This window comes from Homarus americanus, unplaced genomic scaffold, assembly GCF_018991925.1.
Source record: "Homarus americanus isolate GMGI-L3 unplaced genomic scaffold, GMGI_Hamer_2.0 scaffold25013, whole genome shotgun sequence".
Classification (NCBI taxonomy): domain Eukaryota; kingdom Metazoa; phylum Arthropoda; class Malacostraca; order Decapoda; family Nephropidae; genus Homarus; species Homarus americanus.
The window spans coordinates 1,427,153-1,442,162 of NW_024722158.1; the positions used below are offsets into that span (position 1 = coordinate 1,427,153).

The following is a 15,010-nucleotide window of genomic DNA, read 5'->3' on the forward strand; positions in this document are numbered from 1 at the left end:
ACCGTCCCCCTCCCCCCCGTGCTAACACTGGATACACCGCCCAAACCGTTGATAACTGGTGAATGTGATACAAACAAAAATGCACCAGTCTTAATTTTGATATCCAAAGTAGGTTTTTCCTCTGGTATTTGACGAGTTGAGCGAATTTTATATTTATTTATGCGAGAAATCACTTTTTTCCCCTCTATACCCCCCCCCCTCCCCCCAAAAACCATAATGGAAAAAGTCCAATTTTTTCTTTTTTTAATAAATCAAAGAAATAAAATACTAACCAACCAACCTAACCTAACCCCCCATTCTTCATGCCCCCACATCTTGCCTTAGTCTGTAAAACTATTGTGGCAGCCAAATATGTTGTTCATCACGCAGACTACACTGGTTATTACACTGTGGACAAAGAACTATATATTCAGTAATTCACCGTTTTATAAAAAAGAAAAAAGAAATTGCCTCACTATTTTTCTGGAGTAAGTCTGTAATTGACACAAAATAAACATTCCTACAGTGTCGGCACAGCTCTTCCACCTGTTCAGTCATATCTAGTACAGTACTGTACTCAAATTCACATCACCCCTCCCGACCCACCCACTCATTGATCATTGGCTAAAACAAAAAAAGGCATTATTTTACTTTGGGACATAGCGCCCCTGAAAGTTATAAACTACTGAAACATTTAGATCTGGCTATTCTCAGCATTTTCAACCCCCATATATATATGGCGGAAATGGATAATAGACACACAATTGAATTTAATTGATTTAAGTAGTCTTCAGTCTTCGTCTCTGAGCTATTATCTGCGCATCACACATGCACAATGTTGACTGACGCCATCCAGTCATGACCAATGATGTATCGATATCATCACGTGAATTTTTTTTCTGCCAATCACATTTGATTTTTTTCAAAGGAAGCAGCTTGAGTAATTTCATTGATCAGTCTAACAATAGCCATGTCTGGAGGTTGGTTGTCATTTGTGCTCCCACGATTATTTTAAGTTTATTGCCGAGTTTTATGAGAAACACGATCATTCTATCCACTTCTTACGTATCCTGGTCCTTCTAACTAAGGTATTGTACTTTCGGACATGGTGCGCCCCAAAGCTTTTAACTACTGGAACATTTAGGTTAGTTTAAGTTAGGCCCACCGAGGGTCCAGGGGCAGAGTACCCGGCTAGGGGTAAAGTTAGGTCAGATGACTCGTTTTCTCCCCCACCCCAAAATCCCGATTTCCCAGGCTTCCCCATTATTATGGGGGGGGGGGGGCAAAAGCTATCAATTTTTGCCAAAAATGAAGGTCATGTTTCTTTAAAACACCAAAATACACTGGAAAAACATATTGGTCAACCCTGAGGGACTCGTGTCCTGAAGTAAAAATTTAACCCAAAAATCTTGCCCAATAAAAATACTCCTATCGGTATAGCCAATAAGAAACACCCACTTCACCCCCCGCACATGCTCTGTAGACGAGAACACGAGGTCTGGAGCGATGTGTGAGCGGGTGTCAGACCTCCGCCAGATGTATACAAAAAAAAAATTGGTAATGGTTGATTTTATTTATTTTTGGGGGGTGAATTTATAGTCTTACACCAGTCTTTCTCTCACTGTTATTAATATGTATTTCGTAATGTTTAAACAATCTAAGACATTTTTCTTCTATGATATTTCCACCGGAAATTAAGGATAACCGAGATATTAATTTTTCAATATTATAACTTTCGCTCAAGTGTCGCCATGTGTTACTTACATCTGGCGGAGGTCTGACACCCGCTCACACATCGCTCCAGACCTTCGTGTTCTCGTCTACAGTGCATGTGCGGGGGGTGAAGTGGGTGTTTCTTATTGGCTATACCGATAGGAGTATTTTTATTGGGCAAGATTTTTTCTCTTAGCCAATAAACAATGCGTGGGTGAGTCCGGAGAGGAGATATGACTGAACAGATGGAAGAGAGTGCCGACTTTGTGATAAAGATTATTTTACGTTAAATGCCGAAAACCTTAATTGTTGGCGATTCCCAGGTACAGTACCTGGATAGCTTCTTTTTTTTTTTCGTGGTAAAAATAAAAATAAGATGAGGGTGTGTTTGCCAGGAGCTGGGGTGGGGGATATAGTTGACAGGATGGACAATATCTTGTCTGGTAATGGGAACAAACCCATTATCTGCCTCAGTGCAGGAGGCAATGATATTGGCCGGTGTAGGAGTGAAGAGCTTCTTGATAAGCTCAAGGCAGCTATAGAATGTATTAGGTAGAAGGGAGGGATCCCTATCATATGTGGTGTCCTGCCTAGGAGAGTTGGCAATGAATGGTTGTCAAGGGCAGTTGGTGTCAATGGCTGTCTTGACAGATATTGCAAGTCAATAGCAGTCCCATTCATTGACAACTGGGACAACTTTTACGGCAGAAGGGACCTTTATGCTAGGGATGGGGTGCACCTGTCTGGGGATGGGGTGGTAACCCTGGCTGGTTCTCTCGAGAGGGCAGTTCAAAAGATGTCGATGTCTTTAAACTGCTAGGGGAACATATGAGCACGGGGGTGGAGGAGACTGCAGTGGGAGCGGGTAAACAAAGTAAAAGGTTACAGGGAAATAGTGCAAGGAATGATGACAAAACTAAATTAGGCAGAGAGTTAAAACCTAAACGCGTCAAAGAGAGGACTCAGAACACGACTAACTTAAATGTCTACTACGCAAACAGTAGAAGTATGAGAAACAAAATTAATGAAATCAGGGAGTAGGTATGTACCGAAAAAATAGATATACAGTGACCCCTCGTTTAACGAACGCCTCGGTTAACGAACTGCCTTCCATATGGATCTTCAATTCGGTTAGCGAACAAAAATTCGGTTAACGAATTTCTTACGAACCGACCTCAACATGTTTTTGCTTGCACTGACCGGGCAACCAGCTTTAGTATCAGTCCGCCAATACATTAATCGGTTCTAGGGTTTAAATTCCTTACTATTTTAGTAAATATCAAGAAGTTTATACTATTCAATAATTTTAAAAGTTTAATATTCAATTTTTTAGTCATTTTAACAATTATTGAACCTAATTGAAGGTAAAGTGACTAGTTTAATGCGCGGCATCCAGCCTCTTAACACAGCAAACAGGCGTTAGTCTCTCTCTGTTTTCACTGGAGGTAACATCTTGCTTGAGACTCTCTTCTTCAACTAAATGCTTTTTTCTGTGTTTCCAAGCAAATTATTGGTCATTTTGAAATATATTTTACATATTGACAATATATAATGCAGTGCAGTGTTGATTAAAGAAAATAATCTTGAATTACACCAAGAGAGCTAAAATTTTATGGGTGAAATGGCACCATGGGGTGACTTCTCTTCCACCCCAATGCCTTCTCTTCTTCCTTCTCCTCCACCCCCATTCTAAATCCCATCATCATCATCCAGGAGCCTTCTACATACACACCTCAAAGTAAGTGAACTTTTCTACCATTTTTGTTGAATTTAGGAAATTTTCGGTGAGCTGGAACCAATTACCCAAAAACCCATTGAAACAATGGTTTCGGTTAACGAACTTTTCGGTTAACGAACGACCTTCTGGAACGGATTGAGATCGTTAACCGAGGGGTCACTGTACTGTAATAGCATTCACCGAAACATGGATAAACTTACTCACGAGAGTTACCTGTAGCATACCAAATTGCAGGTAACAAATTATTCCATACCGATAGGCAGATTAGGAAAGGAGGCAGAGTAGCAATCTATGTCAGGGATAATCTGAAGTGTGAAATAAATAAGAAAATAAAAACTGAGCTGAATACAGAAACAATATGGATAGAATTAATCGATGGTAGGGAAAAATTAATCACAGGAGTATATAGACCTCCTAATCTTGATAGAGTTAACGAGCGATTTATTTGGTATGAAAAGCGCAGGGCATCCATGAGACATAGCAAAGTCTGTATAGTAGGCGACTTTAACTTTAGCCAGATACATTGGATTGACCTTACAGGAAACTCATAATCAGAGGATTTTCTTGAAACATTTCAGGACTGTTTCTTATGTCAACATATACTGTAACTGAACCCACCTGGGGTAATAATATACTCAATTTAGTTCTGTCAAACAGAGAAAACCTCATTAATAATGTCGAGGTAGGGAACGAACTTGATAACAGCGATCACAAAGAAATAAGATTTCAATTGAAATTTAACGGCAGACACAAGGAAAATTCCATTAAAGTCCCAGATTTTAAAAGGGCAAACTTTGATAGGTTGAAAAGACAGCTGAGAGAAGGGGATATCACGTCTGGGGATGGATTACATGACCTCACACAATGTACCCACAGAGGGCGACCTCAATTTTCCTGGAGACCTAACAACGATATCCTCACAAAATATGATGGCTGAAGATGACCTGATCACGAGACCTGAGGTTGATGAGTTCCACGACAATTTAAATAATGAGTTACTTAATGCACAAGGGCAGAACATACCATTCAGAAAACTCAGATCAAACAACAATGACCCTAAATGGATAAACAATTATTTAAAGAACATTATTGGACAAAGGAAGGCTACAGGTAGGAGAATAAATCGTGGTGAAGTTTACCTCCGACATTATTATGAGGTATTGGCCAGTAGGGTTAAGACCGAGATAAGAAAAGCAAAGAGGAAGAATGAACTGAAGGTAGCAAGGGAGGTGAAGTCAAACCCCAAGGGATTCTCTCAATGTATCAAACTAAAACACGAGAAAAGATTGGACCAATACAGTCAGATACTGGCGAGCTAACTGATAACGACGGAGAAATGAACAATAATCTGAATAAATATTTTTCAACAGTTTTCACCACCGAAAATTTAAACATGATACCCGAGGCACCGACTATATACAGAGATAGTGAAGAAAACAAATTAAGCGAGACAGTAGTGACTAGTAACGATGTTAGTAAGCAAATAGACAAACTAAAGCCTAATAAGTCACCTGGTCCTGATGAGATATTTGCCAGAATATTAAAGGAATGTAAGGAAGAGCTTAGTATGCCCTTAGCAAATTTGTTTAACATGTCATTAGAAACAGGTGTAGTACCATAAGCCTGGAGGATAGTGAAAGTAATACCGATTTTCAAGAAGGGAGATAGATCACTATCCTCTAACTACCATCCAATCAGTTTAACATCAATTGCAGGCAAATTACTGGAAGCAATAATTTCAAACTCTATTCGAAATCACCTGGAGAAGCACAAGTTGATCAATGATTCTCAACATGGCATCACAAGCGGGCGTTCATGTCTAACTAATCTATTAACATTCTTTTCATCTGTTTTCGAATCAGTGGACGAGGGGCACAATTATGATGTGGTATATCTTGACTTTAGTAAAGCCTTCGACAGAGTCCCTCAAGAAAGACTAATAAGAAAAGTGGAGGATCATGGCATTAAAGGAGATATTCTAAAATGGATTAGGGCGTGGTTACAGGAAACAGCGAGTGAGCATTAACGGGACTAAATCCGATTGGAGTAACGTCACTAGTGGAGTACCCCAAGGCTCGGTACTTGGACCATTATTATTTATTATATACATAAACGACATAGATATTGGCATAGACAGCAACATAAGTAAATTTGCTGATGACACTAAAATAGAGCGTGTAATTAAATCTGACGAGGACTCCGCAAACTACAGGAAGATTTAAAAAAAGAATTTGAATGGTCTGAAAATGGCAGATGAAATTCAATGTGGACAAATGTAAAGTACTTAGAGAGATGTAAACAGGGAAACCAGATATCAGATGAACAACGATGTTATCGAGAAATCTGAATACAAGAAAGATTAAGGAGTAATGATAAGTAGGAATCTCAAGCCAAGTAAACGTGTATTTGCTCGAAACAAGGCTAATAAAGTACTTGGGTTCATACAAAGGAGTGTTAGTTACAAGACTAGAGAGGTCATCCTAAAACTATATCTTGCGCTTGTGAGACCTCACTTGTATCACACAGCTCAATTCTGGTCACCGTATTACAGAATGGATATAGAATCCCTAGAAAGAATTTAGAGGAGAATGACAAGACTAAATCCAGGCATTAGGAACCTTGAGTACTGTACAGAGACAGGTTAAAGCATCTTAATTTGCACTCCCTCGAGAAACATAGAGTGAAGGGCGATATGATAGAAGTGTATAAATGGAAGTCAGGGCTAAACAAAGGTGATATAACAAAGGTACTCAAACTATTCAACCAGGAGTGAACTCAACAATGGTTTTAAATTAGACAAATTTAGATTTAGGCACAAAATAGGTAAATATTGGTTTGGAAATAGAGTAGTGGACGAGTGGAACAAGTTACCAAACATCATCATTTAATCGAATACGCTGGATAGCTTCAAACACAGGTTGGATGGATATATGAGCAATAGGGGTTGGGTGTAAATACCCACTGTAGTTTCCTCCATTCTTATGTTCATCAGAAAAATAGTGTGACAATTTTTTTTTAGCGAACACTGTGTGAAGAACAACATATATGGCGATGTCACCAGTTTTCTTCAGCCGAACAGTAAGAAACAGAAGAGGTGCAACCCTGGTTAGGTTTTTATAGTTTAGGTTAGGTTTTTATAGTTTAGGTTTTGTTAGGTTAGGTTAGTTGATTCGTCTTCTCCCCCACCCAAAAATCCCGATTTCCCAGACTCTCCTCCCATTATTGATGGGTAGGGGGTCTAAAAAAAATACTGATTTCCGGCTGAAATAATATCAACTTCGTGGTAAATTTTTCTTGTAGCTCCGTTCACTTGTAGCAAGTTTAAAATATATTTTTCTCGTGCATTTGTGTGTGCTGAGACCGAATATGACCTTCCTTTTTGGCGGAAATTAGCTGGGTTTTTTTTTTGCGATTTTTTATCGTTTGACGTTTTCCAAGAAAAAAAAGTGCCTAAGCGACTAACAAATACACAATAAAACACTAGAAAAACAATAACCAAACCTAACCTGACCTGACTTAACTGACTCTCACCATATGATGGAATCACCTATTTCTTACCTTATTGGCCTGGTTCTTGTTCGTCGTTGGATTCTGAGATTCTTACACAACGTCACATATGTTGGTCTTTGCGATATTTACATTCAGTCTTGCTCTTAGTACACTTTACTGAGGTTGGAAGAACACCATGCCATCGAAAAAATGCTGTAGTTTCTTAGTTTTTTTCTCCAAAAACTCGCAATCAGCTCCATATACTTTAAGTGACATCCATCGCAGACTTCCATGGTCGGAAATGAACTTGAATTTCAAAATATGAGACCCAAAAGAATACTCTAATTTGATTGGGCCAATAATACCGCGAATTAAACCCAAAAACATTTTAATTGGTTTCAAAATCAAAAAGGCTTTTGATTGGCAACGTGACGTGTACAGCAATGCATGCGCAGAATTATTTATGAAGGGGACGCAGGAGACACGCAGTGTTGGAGGAGAGGCAGACGATAATGGCAGGATGTTAATGGAAGAAAATAGAAAATATTTTGGAAGAGCTATCTCCGTTATTATACATTTCCGCCGGTAATGTAATAGATGAAAATTATCTTATAATTAAACGTCTTATTCTTATATGATAATAGATTAGTGGTAGGAATGAACGGTGCTACAAGAAAATAATACTTTTGTTCGAAACTCATCAAATAACATCGGAAAAACATTTTTAATATTCAAACAAAGACCCGGTGCATTAGTGAAAATTGACCACATTATCTCCGGTCCTACTAATTACCCAAATGTAGCCAAATGTAGCCGCAATTAAGTCAAATAATGGTCCTACATGAATAAATCGGACTGCCAATCACTTCTCGACTAGTATTTGGTGTCACAAAGTAAAAAAAAAATTGGGAAACTTACTTTAATCTGAGTTAATAGATAGCGTGCATGTACCCAGGGAGCGAGAAATTACCCAAATGTAGCCACAATGAAGTCAAATGATGGTCCTACAAGCATAAATCGGGCTGTGAATCACTTCTCGATTATTATTTAGTGTCATAAAGTCACAAAAAATAGGTAAACTTAATTTAATCTGAGTTGTGTTAGGTTAGGTTAGGTACATGCACTCGATCTATTAACTCAGATTAAATTAAGTTTACCAATTTTTTGTGACTTCGTGACACCATATACCAGTCGAGAAGTGACTGGCAGTCCGATTTATGCTTGTAGGACCATCATTTGACTTCATTGCGGCTACATTTGGGTAATTACTCGCTCTCTCGGTACATGCACGCGATCTATTAACTCAGATTAAATTACGTTTTCCATTTTTTTTTACTTTGTGACACCAAATACCAGTCGAGAAGTGACTGGCAGTCTGATTTATTCATGTAGGACCATTATTTGACTTCATTGCGGCTATACATTTGGGTACTTAGTCGGACCCCATTATCCTGCCCATTTCATAATTTTATTGACAATCTGATGTTCACTACCAACTCTGAAGAGCGAGTCATTATCAATCCTAAGTGTATTAAAGATCTCATAAAGTCAACACTGACAGGTGGTGTAAGACTCACCTCACAGGATCTTTTGGAAATCGAAAGAAAGACAAATTTCTGTCCCTTACAGAGTTGCTAGTGCAGTTAATAGCTGCACAGTACCGGGGTCCCATTGCAGCTGCTAAAAAAATGAACAAGATTAAAGACAATATAAATAGAGGTATTTCGCCTCAGTGTTCGTAGGAGTCAGTAAACAGACGATACTCAAGTAGTTTAGACTGTCTAGTAAGGAACTATCACTCCCGCAGTCTGTCTCACTTCAGGTAGATGGTGCTGCTTGGGAAGACTTCAGCGGTCTGTTCAAACAGCTGCCAAGACAGGTACCCATCACTGTGTCAAGTGTGAGGAAGACATGAGCAATTACAACCATCTCAATTCCATAGTTTTCCCAAAGATAACAAAAAGGTAAGTTAATATTAGTGTGTTGTAGAAAATAAGTCATAAAACCACATTCAGTGCTGGGTGTGGTAATATTTAGTTATTATTTAGCTACAAATAATTATGTATTCTATGGAAAATGTATAGGATCTCTTGTGTTGGATGGATATATTTTCAGCCCGTTCACCATCCCTGCCCTGGATTGTAGGGAGAGGAGCGGCTGAACGTATTCTCTTTGGGTAGGTCACGATGGGCTTATATTTAGGCCTAAAGGATCCTGATTGGACAGCCATAATTTCGAGAATCAGTTTTTGGTTAATCTTAATATACAAGTCTTTTATCTTTATCTTTAGTTAACTTTTTTATAATTTACTGTGGATTTATTTTAATATTTGGGACAATTAATAACTTTATTGTTACTTTCAGTACTAGATTACTTTATGAGTGAGATACTTTTTTACTCCAGAACATAAGAAAATAGGGAGTCTGCAATAGGCTGGTTGGCCTGTGCATGGCAGCTCCTGTCGAGAGTTAGTACCACTCCCTATCATCCATGAATCTATCTAGCCTCCTTTTAAAACTTTCCAGAGTTCCAGCACTTACTACAAAGTTGCTAAGCTTGTTCCTCTCGTCCACCACCCTATTTGTGAACCAGTTTCTTCCTATCTCCCTCCTAAACCTAAACTTATCCAACTTAAATCCGTTGCTATGAGTGCTATTTCTACTTGAGTACATTGAACTTTGGATACTTTTAATTCTACTTGAGTAACATTTTGCCAATGTAACAATACTTTTACTTAAATAACAAAGTCTGGTACTTTTTACAACTTTAACTGTACTTCACATTTTGGAGGAGGAATCGTCGCCATGTGACGGTAGACCTCAGCATTCACCTGAAGATTGGCCCCAGGTTATCCTACTTGCAGTTAAACCACCCCGGCACAAAAGAATACATAATCATGTACAGTAACTCGGTTACAAAACTAAAAAAGATGGCACAAAAAGTTTATTGAGCTATCACACTGGAAACAACTGTACTGTACAATACATTTATCCAGACAATATGATTACAAAACTACAAAATAATTGAAAATTTTTACACTGGAAATTGTGAAGAAATATGATCACATAAAGTTTCAAAAGCATTCTGAGAATAACGATCGTGCCACATAAATTCTTGCAGGTAAGAATTCATAAAGTCCCTCTTGCAGCCTCGCATCGTTTTGAAGTGAGTTTTGTGTTTGTTCCAGATGGACTCAATTGTTTGAGTGTGATCATCACTTTGCGGATCCACAAAATTAAGTGAATGGTCACCCAGACCTTGGAGATTACAGTACGCCCTCCACTCAACACTGTGAATGATGGATCCAGGCCGAACCACTGCTTGTATAATAGGCAGAAGAGTGGCAGCATCTCTTGTCTGAACTATTTCCAGGTAGCCAGTCGGTGGTGTGGTACTTGTGTCAACGATACTGAAGACCCAGGCAGGTGCTCGTCCCTCATGATGCTTTGGTTTATGAGAAATGCAAGATTCATCAATTTTCACGATAACACCAGGACCCCCGAGTTGAATTGGGTTTGCTTGAAAATGTTTCGTGCACACTTGCCGAAAAAAGCTATAGCAATCAATCATCGTCTTTTCTGAAATGTATAGCTGGCGGCCTGCTGATGTTTGGCTGACACGTTCACTCCATAGATATAGTGCATGGACCCATTTCTGAAGTATCATGCGAGAGTTAGAAAAAAAAGATCCACTCCTTATGGAAACTGTGTATTTATATTTCTGGCAGTTTTTGTTCTGGCATTTCCATGCAAAACCGTCACTACTTTTTGAGTACATCGTCCACTTCATCTGAGTATGACAGCTTTGACAATTCATTTCACTTTTTAGAAGTTTGTGTTGTTTGAACCAGTCAATAACTGGCAAAGGATCCTCGCACAGCAAAGGCAGCACCACGGCATGGAAGGTATTGTTCGCCATGGTCTACTGCTACCTCACTAAGTATACGTCTCTTTATATACTGTAAATTGGCATCAGGTCAAGAAGAGGTCACGGTGGACCTCAGTACACACCTGAAGGCTTGCCCCAACCCATCTGAAGATTAACCACCCACACTCTACCTGGCCCGGGAAAGGGTGAAGGGGGGGGGGGTTGTCTCAGGGGATCCATTGATGGTTCAAATATACAAGTGATATACATAAGCAATTCATGTATACATTGTATAGAGTGCAAATACAGTAATAAGGTATAAGTATTATTAGAAATACTGTATATAATAATTTGAATGTTAGCAGTGGCCTGTTTCAGTGAAATCACTACATTTTTAAAAGATTAGTGGTAAGGTTGGGATCACTGTCCGACCACCTTGCCATATGTCAGGTCAAGTGAGGTCAGCGGTCGTCTATAATTGTCTCTCGCGTTTTGTGTTGTTAAGAACATAAGAATGGAGGAAACTGCAGCGGGCCTATTGGCCCATACTGGGCAGTCCCATTTACACCCAACCCCTATTGCTCATATAAGCATCCAACCTATGTTTGAAGCAATTCAGCGTATTCGAGTTAATGATGATATTTGGTGACTTGTTCCATTCATCCACTACTCTGTTTCCAAACCAGTGTTTACCTATTTCACGCCTAAATCTAAATTTGTCTAATTTAAAACCATTGTTACGAGTTCGCTCCTGGTTGGATAGTTTGAGTACAGAGTTGCCAACTTAGCGACTTTGTAGCTAGATAGAGCTTTTTGTTTTTTTCTAGCGACATTTTAGAGCGATTTGCGACTTGTCGCGACTCTAGAGATACCCACAGAAATCTAACGACTTTCTGGATACTTTTGGACTGTCCATGAAAACTCAGTTTTCCTAATTTCGAGCCATAATATATAGCAACGGGGTTACAGGGACAATACATTTGAACGGGTTGAACTCATAAAACAACTTGGTCAACGCTTACCTGACAACATTCGTGTGCTGCAGTCTATATCTTTTCTGAGCAGTGGCGTAGCTAGAGTGTGTGCCGCCCGGGGCGGCCCTTGAGTTTGCCGCCCCCCCCCGCCCGTGCCCCCACAAAAAATACATCAATTGTTGCTCCACGAGCAATCCTAATTTCCAACTCCTTCCATTGTGTGAAATTCCGAACGTGAGCTGCACTGGATTCGTGCTCGGATATTCTAGGATTCAGTTTCCACCACATGTTGAATCCATCCTCAGAATTAAACAGTTTGCACCAAAAGCAGTAAAGAGCTTCCTTGGAAGGGGAGTACACCATCCATGATCTCAACATTCTTTCACCATTTGGCAGAGTTTGAAAAAACCATTCGCGTGTTAGTTTTCTAGTTTGTCCTTTGGTTGACACACCTTCACGAATTACTTCACTAAAATCAGAATCTAGATTTTGAACCACAGACGCACCTTGACGTACCAGAAAGATCCGTGTGTCATTGCTAATCTTGCTTGGCCATAGGCCAACATCTTTTATGTCCACTCTGTCCACAGCTGGTCCCGGAATATTTTCTTCTTCATGTTCTTCATCACTTGAAGGAGTTGAAGTTGACGAATCGCTTGAAGTTGAACTTGAATCCCTTGAATTTGATAATGATTTGGTTTCTATACGACTGATGTATTTAAAGAGTGCCCCTTTATTCTTGTTTAATACTTCCTCTCTTGCCTTTCTCTTTTTTCTATACACAGCACCACTTTCTTTAGCTCGCTTCATCTGGGGACAGAGTGATAGAAGTATAAAACATTAATATTTCGAGAAATAAATTCACACTGCATGTTTAAGATTAAAAGATAAAAAAAATTGAAAAAAATGACGAGAACTTTAGATAAAAGTGATGAAGCTAAGTATCACAAGTCACAAATTCTACACTTTTGACAAATAACACATTAAGAAAAAAGCTCTGTGTAGCAAAAGAATGCTTTTGTGAATTTACAAAAAAAAAATTTAAAATGTATTACGTACATTATTTATTATTTCGGCATTGCATAATATAAAAAAAAACGCTATTCCAAAAGTAATATGCATAGGAAAACATTTTTTCTTAAATAGCATTTCCTCAGCAAATATATATATATATATATATATATATATATATATATATATATATATATATATATATATATATATATATATATATATATTATTTTAGGTTAGGTTAGGAATCCGTTACATAAAACAATTGTACTGCACCGTTATCTTTTATTGAGTATGATCTAAAATCACGGTATAATGACACTAGTATCAATGTAATACAATGGAAATGTAAAAAGTAGCAACTTAATCTAAAATTACAGACTCAGAGTACAGTGAAAATGGATGTCTGACATAAGCCCCCCCGACGAAAGCCACCCAGACAAAAGCCCCCTACTTTGATCGGGGTGGCTTTTGTCTGACAACCCTAACCCTAACCCAACCCAACCTAACTTAACTTAACCCTAACCTAACCAATAATTAACCACAGAGAAGAACAGTATATTTTACCCTTAACTATTTAATTATGTCCGTAACTTATGAAAGCCCTTACTGTTGTCAGACAAAAGCCACCCCGATCAAAGTAGGGGGCTTTTGTCTGACAACCCTAACCCAACCCAACCTAACTTAACTTAACCCTAACCTAACCAATAATTAACCACAGAGAAGAACAGTATATTTTACCCTTAACTATTTAATTATGTCCGTAACTTTTGAAAGCCCTTACTGTTGTCAGACAAAAGCCACCCCGATCAAAGTAGGGAGCTTTTGTCTGGGTGGCTTTTGTCAGGGGGGCTTTTGTCTGTACCCCAGTGAGGATAGTGTCTTAGTATAAAATCGCAATGCTGTGAAACAAAATCTTAATATTTAATCTCAGTACCGCAGCAAAAGTCACATCAATATTTTTTAACCAATACTTTAATATTTCTTACCTTATAGTATTATGTCTTCCAACGAAGTAAATAACTGGATCGAAAACACAAGAGAACTTAAAAGTCGTCTAGCCTCCCCTCGTCTTGTCACGATGGAGACTTGTGCAGAACTGAAGTGAATTGCTTGTAACTGGTGGATTGGTCGGCTGTACATGAACTGATATGACCCGAGACTGCATGGTTTTGCAGCTACTAGAGACGTTAATCCTAACACCTGACCCACACCACATGAGCTCACTGGCGTACTTGTTTGAAGTTGTTTCCTTAATCCTCAACAGGTTACAGGTTGTGTGTGTGGCGGGGGGGGGGCGCATAGCAAGGGTGTAGCTCATGACGTGGCCGTGATGATGTGGGTCAGGTGTTAGGTCAGACACGACAAGGATTAACTTGCCGCCGATACAAAGGGATGGATTAACGTCTCCAGTAGCTGCAGACCCAAAAGTGCCGCCCCCCAAAAGTGCCGCCCGGGGCGGACCGCCGCCCCCCCCACCGCCCCGCCACTAACTGCGCTTCAGTGAACTGCGAATATGCCGATGAATGCTTGAAGCCTATTAAATCAGATATACTTGGTTTGGCACACTTATTTCCAGTGGAAAAAACTGCATCACACAATCTGGACAGAAACATCTAACACCCTAAAATTGTGGTCAGAAGTGGCAAATTACAGAGATGCGACAAGTGAAAACCCTTACCATGATCTGGCTGAAATTGCACTCACTGCCTTATCTCTTCCGCATTCAAACGCAGATGTAGAGCGCACATTTAGTAATATGAACTTTGTGAAATCAAAATTGCGCAACAAAATGAAACTATCGACATTAAAGGCAATTCTTACAATAAAGTATGGGTTAAAAAGACAGAACACCTGTTATGAACTTCCTAGTGATATTTTAAGAAAGATAGGGACTGTGGAGGCATACAGTTACAAGAGAACCTGAACCAAGCACTTCACATGCTTCCAGCTCTACAGTTGTTCACACTACCAAGAGGTCTGGGATGCAATTACTATTGAATAATAGGTAAGTGTGCACATTAAACCTTAAAAAAAATAATATTTTTATTTTTACATAATGCATTTTATTTATACTGAAGGGGGGGAATAATAGCTAGCGACTTTCCATGGAAGATTTAGCGCCATTTAGCTACTTTTAGGTACCAGCCTAGCGACATGTGAAGACCCGAGTTGGCAACCCTGTTTGAGTACCTTTGTAATGTCCCCTTTGTTTAGCCCTGACTTCCACTTATACACC

The 15,010-nt window shown here is 39.1% G+C and overlaps 1 long non-coding RNA gene across 1 annotated transcript; it reads right to left on the reverse strand.

Annotated features, from left to right (window-relative positions):
• Positions 1-11,931: 11,931 nt before the first annotated feature.
• On the reverse strand, positions 11,932-13,814 carry LOC121862202. Its single transcript, XR_006088191.1, has 2 exons — positions 13,761-13,814; positions 11,932-12,570 (listed from the first exon to the last, which is right to left on the reverse strand). It is a non-coding gene; the product is annotated as an uncharacterized LOC121862202 (long non-coding RNA).
• Between the last annotated feature and the right edge of the window lie 1,196 nt (positions 13,815-15,010).